Source organism: Sturnira hondurensis, unplaced genomic scaffold (assembly GCF_014824575.4).
Source record: "Sturnira hondurensis isolate 20B ecotype Veracruz unplaced genomic scaffold, ASM1482457v3 Scaffold0019144, whole genome shotgun sequence".
NCBI classification, from domain to species: domain Eukaryota; kingdom Metazoa; phylum Chordata; class Mammalia; order Chiroptera; family Phyllostomidae; genus Sturnira; species Sturnira hondurensis.
Genome location: NW_028091775.1, coordinates 2,006,849 through 2,016,691, shown reverse-complemented (window position 1 = coordinate 2,016,691; position 9,843 = coordinate 2,006,849).

Below are 9,843 nucleotides of genomic sequence, written 5' to 3'. Positions count from 1 at the left end.
CCATTTTTATAGAGGTTGATAAGTTTGTCTTTGGACAAATGAAAAAGTCTTAGCTACTAAATTACTTGTTGGGAGCAGGAGAAGGCTTCAGTGTGAAAATAATATAAAGCAAGTATTAAAAGTTAAATCTAGGGGATTCACGGATAATTTATTTAATCAGAAATATGTGTGAGTTAGTCAGATAGGGACAATATATTCAAAGGTGTAAAGAGAAGATAGTCCACATGTATTGACTAAAAAACTTAGGTGAGACATTTAATAAGTAAACATCACTGGACCAGTTTTTCACAAATATTACTTGAAAATGCCCATCAGAAGTTGAACTTCATTTTCTTTACGTACTGTCCATCCTGTTAGGCCAGAGTTACGTCATCACCTAAACACATTTTACAAGACTGAACTGAGCCTCAGGCTTACAAAAATCTGCTGACTTTAAGAATTTGGTGAAAGATGGGCTAACAGGCATATGAACTACTCCAGCAGTAGGTCAACGGATCAAACGGCTGGGTATAGAATTAACTGATCAGGGGTCAGAGATTTTAATTTAGGATTTGGTGTGGCAAGTACAAAAAAATGTGTGGAACATGTTCTGTAAATTTGTTGAGTTAGAGTGCTAGTCTTCATCTGTCAGATAGTTAAACATACTTTTGTTACTTAATTTCAGGGCCATCATTTTAGACTCAGTTTTCCTTATTGCACGATGGAACTGTTTTCCAAATGAGACTTGAATTTTTTTAATTTCACAATTAAAATATAAATGCCCTTGAGAGATATCACACTTGAATCTCTTTCATTCAAAATACTAGTCATCAGTTAGTGATATTTTAGCTCCTACTAGCAGATGAGAGTATGAGAGGAGAGGGAGGATGAAAGAGATTCCAGGAGGTAAGTAAAAATACTACCAAAGATAACATTTTTCCATGAATACTATTATAAAATTAAAAGTATGAGTGCATGTGCATTCTTCTTATTCTTTGGCGAAAACATTTTGTAATAATACTAGTTAGCAACTTTCTAAGGAGAGTATCTTTAGAAATTCAAAAGAAAGATAAAAATAGAAGTCAGTCACTCTGTACTGTAACCATGATTTAACAATTCAATTAAGCAATGAAGGGTATGTATTCTGCTTTGTCTTAAGGCCCCAGCAAACCCTCTATTTTCTTCAAGTATGTAATAAAGCCCTGTGTTTTCATTTCTTATCTAGCTTTATTTTTTACCTCTTAGAGGTGTATGCTTTGGGGGAGAAAGGGCTGTGTGGCACCAGTGGTGAAGATACACAGGTATCCACAGTAAATGTACAAATTCCTGTTTGAAGAAAGAGAGCACCAAAAGGAGAGGAGGAAGATCAACAACGGGCAGAGTTGCACTATCCTCAGCAGCCTCCCTTTCCTGTTCTCCCACTTCTCAGAAGCAGCACTTCACATCCCCCTCCTCCAATCTCTTTGTTCGATTTGCCTTTGCATTTTTACAGAAGCCTTTGCTTGCTGAGATTGTGAAGATGGGTTTTCTAGGACAAAAGCCTCCCTATCTTCATGAATTGCTGGCAACTTGAATAAACCATTTTCCTTGTCTTCAGTACCTGTCTCATAAGGTCAGCTTTTGCTCTGACAGGTAGCCAGACCTAGGTCTTGGTCTTTTCATGGTTACAGTGCCTCAGTCTTCCCACTTCTAAATCCAGACAATGGAAAACAGCTATTTCTAAAATTTCAAGTACAAGGATAAATTATTTTAACTAAATTTTCATAAACCAAAATTGACTTGTAATAAAGGGCAAAGTGGTTTAAAGTTTATTATATGAATGTAAACAAAAAATAGCCAAAATAAAATTTCTTTTCTCTAAAATGTTTTGAAGATCAAGATGAGCACAACTCTAGGAAGTTGAATTTATTGGCAATTTATGTAAACAACATTTTAAAGAGAAAGTACATAGTGTTGGATTTAGGCAAGGCTTCTGGGAACATTAACGACATAATGAAGATTGTAAACAAATCTGTAGCCATTAGTTTCCATGTGGTGAACATCCTTTCTGTGCGTGTGTGTGTGTTTGCATGTATATATATATATGCACTCATGGGACTGTATTTTCCCTTTTATTTCTTATTCCTTAACATATAATTGGAACTTGGCTTCTTAGGAAAGTAATTAACACGCCAAAACCAAAAAAGTGTTAGCCTCTTTCTGAGATGTAGATAAAATGATTTATTTTTTTTGTCTCACACATCTCCCCAACTCTGTTTGTATAGAGGAAATAGAATAAACTTTGGGGTCTAATATTTGAATAAATCATTGATAGTTTTAGGTCTCAGATTTCTACTATATGAGATGCATCTCACAGAGATTTTTTAAAGATTAAAGAAAATAGAAAGTAATCAGTTTTAACAAAGTACTTTAATACTACTGTTCCCCTTCCCCCCTTATTACTGCTCCTTCTCTTCTCTTTTTGTTATTTGTCTCCTCTTTACTTTGCTTTTCATATATGAATACTGTGGTATATATATACAATGAACACCACACAGCAGAAGGAAAGAAGGAGCTCCTACCCTTTGCAACAGCATGGATGGAACTGGAGGACATTATAATAAGTGAAATAAGCCAGGTGGTGAAAGATAAATACCATATGATCTCACCTATAAGTGGAACCTGATGAACAAAACAAACAAATGAGAAAAATAGAACCAGAGGCATGGAAACAAGGAACAGACTGACTGTGACCAGTGTGGAGGGCGTTTACAGGGGAAAGATGGAGAAGGGGCAAACCATGGAACATGGACATAGAACTCATGGGAATGAACAATAGGAGGGATTGACTGTGGGAGCAAGGGGTGGGTGAGGTAGGGGAGGGAAATGGGGAAAAATTAGGATAACAATTGAACATCAATAAAAAAAGAAAATAATTCTCTTCTTCATTCCTTTCAAAAGTAGTATCTCAAAAGGCAATCTGCAAACAACCTGCACCAGAACCACCTTGTAATTTTTATTAAAAATGCCACTTCCCAGGCTTTGCTTCAGATGAACTGAACCAGACACTCTGTATGGCAGGATACTTGAAAAGCTGTACTATAACAAACTTGCTCTGAGAAATGTCCTACACACTAAATTTGCATACAATTGCTCTAAACCATTATGCTTTCACAATGGTTTAACAGTTCTGTATTCTTATGTTCTAGCACTTCTTTTCTAATTTGCATACAATTGCTCTAAACCATTATGCTCCCACAATGGTTTAACAGTTCTGTATTCTTATGTTCTAGCACTTCTTTTCTAAGAAACTCTTAATGAAAACTGTCAGGCTGCCTTCTAAATCTGACAGAGGAAAATCTAAAAATGGAAAATGGAATCAATTCCACTTAGCACCCCTGCCTGGTCAGGGATGAGAGTGGGAGGACTTTATGGGAAAAAAGGACTCATGAGAAAACCATGGTTGACTCTACCTTTGGTGGGTTTTTTTTTTGACTCACATTCTGAATTTTTTGTATTCCTTGTCACTAAATACTAATTAAAATATTGCTTTCTCATTTTTTTCTTAAATCCTAATTTTAAGAAAAAATATCTTAATATACCATGGAAATTATAAAGGAAGAATCTATGGTTAAGATTATTTTGCCACTGTTTTCTGCAAACTTGAGTATTTAAATGACAAAGCAACAGTATAGTGAAATACATTTTTAATATTTGTTTGAATTTGTATTCACACAAGTATAAATATTTCTCATTTATGTTTTTTAAGATTTTATTCATTTATTCTTAGTGAGAAGGGAAGGGAGGGAGAAAGAGAGGGAGAAAAACATCAATGTGTGGTTGCCTCTCAAATGTCCCCTACTGGGGACCTGGCCAGCAACCCAGGCATATGCCTTGACTGGGAATCGAACCAGCGACACTTTGGTTTGCAGGCTGGCACTCAATCCATTGAGCCACACCAGCTGGGGGTCATGTATGTTTTTATACATGAAAGACAAAACTATTTTCTATAGTCAAATGAATATAACATACATTTCATGTAATTTTGAACTATAGGTTCAGTGAAGGAGACTAAAACACATACATATATTGCATCCAGTTACATAAAAGGAAACTTTGAAAGTTATATAATACTATTGTCTGTGTCTCTAGTTATGTAATTATTTTCTCAAGGTAGTACATAAAATTTTGCTTGGATGTAAAACACTTTGCTAAGCAGTATTTTAAACTCATTTTTTAAAGATAAATTCACTGAGACTGGCTGGAAGAAATAATATTACCTTTAATTTTCCAGTTTCCCATTCTTAGAGAATATAAGTTTATCTTGATTTTTTTTGATAAGCAGAAAGTAACATAGCCTTTAAGGACTGAGCAATTAAATTACTTTTTCTTTGCAATGTAGTTTTAGCAAACAATAATTATTATATTGACTAGCCCATTCCAGAATTAAAGAAAAAGGTCATAGGCAGGTCCTAATAGAAGTCTAAACTCTCGTTATTCTGGCGGTGTGTCCGCCAGCATGCATTGGTTGTTACTAGGGATGTAACATTTCTTTGATTTGAAATGTTGTCTGTCAGCATGGATGTTCTAAACCATGATATATCATGCTAAACAACAAGCAAGTGTTGCATTCTTCTTACGCTATTCTTACACTATGCTTCTGCTTTATTCTCAGGTGATTTTGTTCCAATAATGTTTTCAATGGACTCTTGAATATCTACTTCCTTATAAAATAGAGTATCTTTTTTAAATAGCTAAAAGTGCTTTCAGGTGTTTTTTCTGGTGTATTTATACTGTTTTGAGACCAAATTTAAAGACTCTGTTAGCTGTCAGAAAACATAATAATAGGAACACCCAAGGGTCTTAAAATGAATTTCAGTGTTTTTTCCTTATTTATATTACTTCCTCTACTTGATAGAGAAACACACAGATGACATTTTAAAACTATTTTTTGACTTTATCAACAGTATCCAAGAGAGTTTTACACTGGTATTAGTATTACTATTGCTGTTATTATTATATTTCTACCAAAGAGACAGAATAATCATGTAAACCAACTGGATTACACAATCGTAAAGGTAAGCACATAGTCACATAATTGATGTGGTCAATATATCAGTTTGTCAAAATACTCACTTAAGAAAAAATAATTTCAACATGGTAAATAAATTGTAAAGATTTCAGTGACTATTTTTTGGCCAAATCCAATTGTCTTCTCCTGATCTTGTTACTATTAGTGTTATCATTATGGTTTATGCTAAATTAAAAAAACCCTGTAGGAACTATTATAACCCTCCCTTTGAGAAATGAGTTAGAGAGTAGAACTACCTCGCCGAAGATACTGAAGGAATAAATGCCTAGCTGGAATTTGAATACAGGTCTCTTAGCTTGAAAAACTACTCTTTCCCCTCTACTTCTCTATTTTTCCTTCAATTTTTAAGCTCTATTGGTTCTTCTTTCTTTTATGAAAGCTGCTCACTGACATGGTCTCAAATACCACACTCAAAACCATGAATTCCAAAGGCACATCTGCAGGTCTTTATACCAAGGCATCAGTTTCACATGCCTAAGGGTGACTCCTGTAATAATTCTCAACACAGAAGTGCTCTCATCCTCTCTTTGGCATACACACAATTACCTTCATGTATGTGACTCTAATTATTTCAAGGCAGATATATTTACATAAGTAAAATTACTCTGCATGTACCAGTTTTTGTAATTACTGAGGTCCTGAAAGTTCTGATTCATGTAGGTAACTTTTATAACTTTGCTCATTCTTTCAAAACTCTCCCTAAAATAATAATGGAGGTTTTCTCCTTTTTTTTCTTGGCCAATAAATCACACTAATGTCTTATAATCACAGATGATAGTGCAAAACTTTTGGAATCCCTTTGTAACAAATTAACTGTAACTCTATTTACTCAATATTTTATAAAGAAAAACTGCAAGTCAGAAAGGATGTGAAATCATGACCATTTTTTCCTGTTTGTTTTTTCAGTGTCAATGACATTGACTTTCCCTTGGACTCTAAGTGGTTCTCAACGTCAGAACTCTGTGACACCTCTCTAGTTGTAAAATACCTCGGTTCTTCCCTCATGAGTGTGGGAAATCCTTCTGTCTCAAACGAAGTTTTCCTAAAGTAACAAACACAGGAAAAAGTAAAGGAAGAAAGCCCACCTAGAAGTAAATAAGGTTATAGAATATAGAGTCCTGAGCCATCAACTATGACAGATCTGCAACGCTGTCACCCACTGTCACTGTCATAGTTTCCTCTGTTATCCTTTAAAGGAGAGAAAACTAGACTCACAGGCAGTTCTCTTTGGAGACAACACATGATGTGTTTTGCAAGTACCAGATAAAATAAATATTTCTTTTTTGAGAATCAGTAGTATTTGGGCAGAAGTCTCAGATGCTTAAGTATTTACTCAGAAGGTTTTTATTATAATTATTTTTATGTAGATTAAGTAAATATAGCATCATAAAATTCTGACTTCAAAATATGTTAGTAATCATGTTGTCCACTATCATACATTATAAATGATAAACTGAAAGCAGAAGGTTATGCTCCCAGAAAATCTCATTGGAGGGAAACATTCCCCTTATCCGCCTTCCCTACCAAGCAAACCTCGTATTCTTTCTGAGACCTAGTTCAAATTTCACACCTGCAAAGGAGGATGACTTCACAGACTCCTGTAGGCATTTATCCTTGACTTCCCTATCACATTTGCTTCATATTCTTCTAACAGAATCTATCATCTCTGTTACACTTCTCCCTGGTTGTGAAGCCTTGAGCAAGCTTCATATCTGAATCTGTTTTACCAGAAGCAACAGTCTCTCCTTCACAGGGTTATTGTGAGGATTAAAAGAAATAGTTCTCAGATAATCACGATTAAAGCTTTAGCACATTGCCTGACACATTCTGCATGTGCCAATAATTCTTACTGTTGTTGGGCTGGCTTACATATCCAGATATCCTTCTCAACACCAAACAGAGAGGTCAAAAACGACCTTTTATTCAGTATGTAGCCCAGTGATTGGTACTGTGCTGTGCACACAGCTTACTTCCCATAAGTCATTGTTGAACACATTGGAGAATGAATATTCTCATATGCTTGGTCCCTGGTGAAATTCTTCCTCCATGTGGCCTTCAGACTAGGCACTGTGGTTTTTTTAATGTTTTGTGTATATATTCTTGACCAAAATAATTTCCAAAAGTTTGAAATAAAACAATGAACAAGGCAGTGCTTTTCTTATGTATGTCCTTAGCAAAGTTAATTTTTTTTATTGCTTGAGAAATTTCCTACCAAGTTTTATAAGCATGTCCGTCTTTGGTTTCTCAAGAAGAAAATGAAGTCCCTCCCAAATATATTGGATTTCATCCTTAATTTATATTCAACCTTTTCCTTATGCATTTGGTTTGACCTGAAAATTTTGTAGTTAAATCTCTATTTCATGCGTGGGCAAATGTTCTAGCAATAGTATTCAAAACCAGTTTTGTATAGTAAGCTTTTTATAAAACATCCTATGTGATATGCTTGAAATTTATATTAGAAAAAATGTGATTCTCTCATTTAATATTATTTTTGAGAAACAATAAAATATCATGAATAAAATTAAATTTTATGAATAATTTGAAGTAAATAGTATTACTTAAGTGATTACATTAAAAGCATGTTTAAGTATGCTAAAATATAGGTATGTATGAAAATGAATTATAAATTTTGAAAAATACATCTATGAAATAAAAAAATAATAAAATTTTCTCAGTGATAAATATGTGTGCTATGGCAAGAAGACTCACTAAAATAATGATGGCACAGTGATTCCATCTCTGTACAAATTTATGTTCTAGTAGAGGTGCAGATCCTATGAATATGAAAAAATAACCTTATTAATAAAAGATGTATTAGAATCTCTTGGGATTAGATATAAACCTCACAAAGATCATTGCTTGAGTTTAGGTATAAGTTGAGTATATAGATCATCACTTATAATAAGAGAGAAGTACACTTTAATATCTTTAGCCTTTGTTTCAAAGATTTACTAAAATAAAAAGTCCCCTTAGCTAATATTTTCATATAACACTTCCAGGGTTGCTGGGATAAAAATTCATTTTACTAGTCTGTACTTACAAAACTACATTGTTTAAAAAATATTATTAAATGGTATTTTTAAGGTGAGGTCAAAGGTAATGAAAAGTGGATCTCAATTATGCTACTTCAGAACATTTAGAGAATTTAGAATCCCTCTCTCTGCCTCTGTCACAGACACACACATAGTCTGTTAACACCTATAAATATAAATACCCAGTATAATAGAAATATCAACAGAATAATAATTATTCGATCTGTTAAAAGTTGCTATATATTTTGCAGTGACAATGAATTTTCCTCAGCTTCCTCATGCTTTCCCCACCCTCCATATCGTTCCATTTTCTCTTGCAATGATGCAGATTATTGTCCATCCCAGAGCACCCGGCAAGTGTACTGGGAACCAGCAGCACCTCTATGTCAGGTTTGTACTGATGCCCATTTAATCCCTTGTGGTAATTTACTTATGGCCAAAATACTCAAAACCTTGTTTTGAGCAGATCATAAAAACTTATCAATTTAACATAAAAGTATATTTGCCTCTTTAAATCCAGCACAATAAAATATGTTTCTCAAAACTCTTCAAGGTAACAAGGTGTCCATAACGCCATTATCTCTCCTTATAATCCACTAGCTTGGAATAAGATGTAATAGTTGAAATAAATGCATATTCTGGAGTGTTTTACATTCAAGAGAATACACTTTCAGTTTTATAATAATTATACATTGAAATAAATTCATTGGATATGCCATTACAATGTGTAACAAGAGGTTTTAAATAAACATACTTAGCCTATTTATTTAAATCTGAGATTGAAAATTCAATATATATATAACTGATGGATAAAATTCTGAGATAATTAAAGTTTTAATTTTCTGGCTTTTACCGTAACATAATTCTGCTGCTGCCAGCATAAATTATGGTTATCGTGGGTAAAGAGGAGCTTTTTAAAAGAGAAGCCATATGATCAAATGCCAAGTTTTTCCATTATCTATTAATTGTAGCTAAATGCTATTTGCTGATTTCAAGATTATAGTTAGAGATATGCTGGACTTAAATTCAGATCTGCCAGAGGTAAGGACCCCATGATAGCCCCCCCCCCCCTTAAAGGTAACACTCAGATCTCTCTACTGTGCAATCATAAAATACATTGCTGAGCTGTGAGGTCATCTGAATCAAAGGCAAAAAAATTCCAAGATCAAATAGTCATGTAGAATGTGTCAGAATACAGGTCAGATTGTGGTGTTGCAGATGGCGGTAAATTATGATACATTTATGCTGCTAAATGAGTAAAATAAGGCAACAGGGATTGCGTGCTGCCAAGACAATTGGATGACAAACAGTTATCCCACCTTCACACAAAGCTGTAAGGAGTAGCAGGCTAGGTGTGGTTCCCATGCTTTCAACTTTGTGAAAGCAGTCGTGTGAATGTATAGAAACCTCTTTCAGAGTTACTCAAATGAGGGAAAATGTTTCATTTCTCTCCTATCCCTCAGACTGTGGGTTTCTGAGGGATGAGAGATGTGATTTTTCTAGAGAAGATAATAGTAATGACAGAAGTTTATAGAGCTCTTTCAGATTTCACTTATTCCAGTACATTTGTCCTCCCATATTGTTTCTACTTTTATTTATGTTCCACTGTAAAAGGTCATGTGAAAATCAGAGATGCTTAGCTGATTGAAGTAGTATTTTCCCATGTTTCCCAATTGTTTCTTTAAAGAAAACCCAGCCTCTGCTGGGTTTTCCCTCCGTGAACTGTCAGGATCTTACTATAGACTCATTTTAAAATCTCAA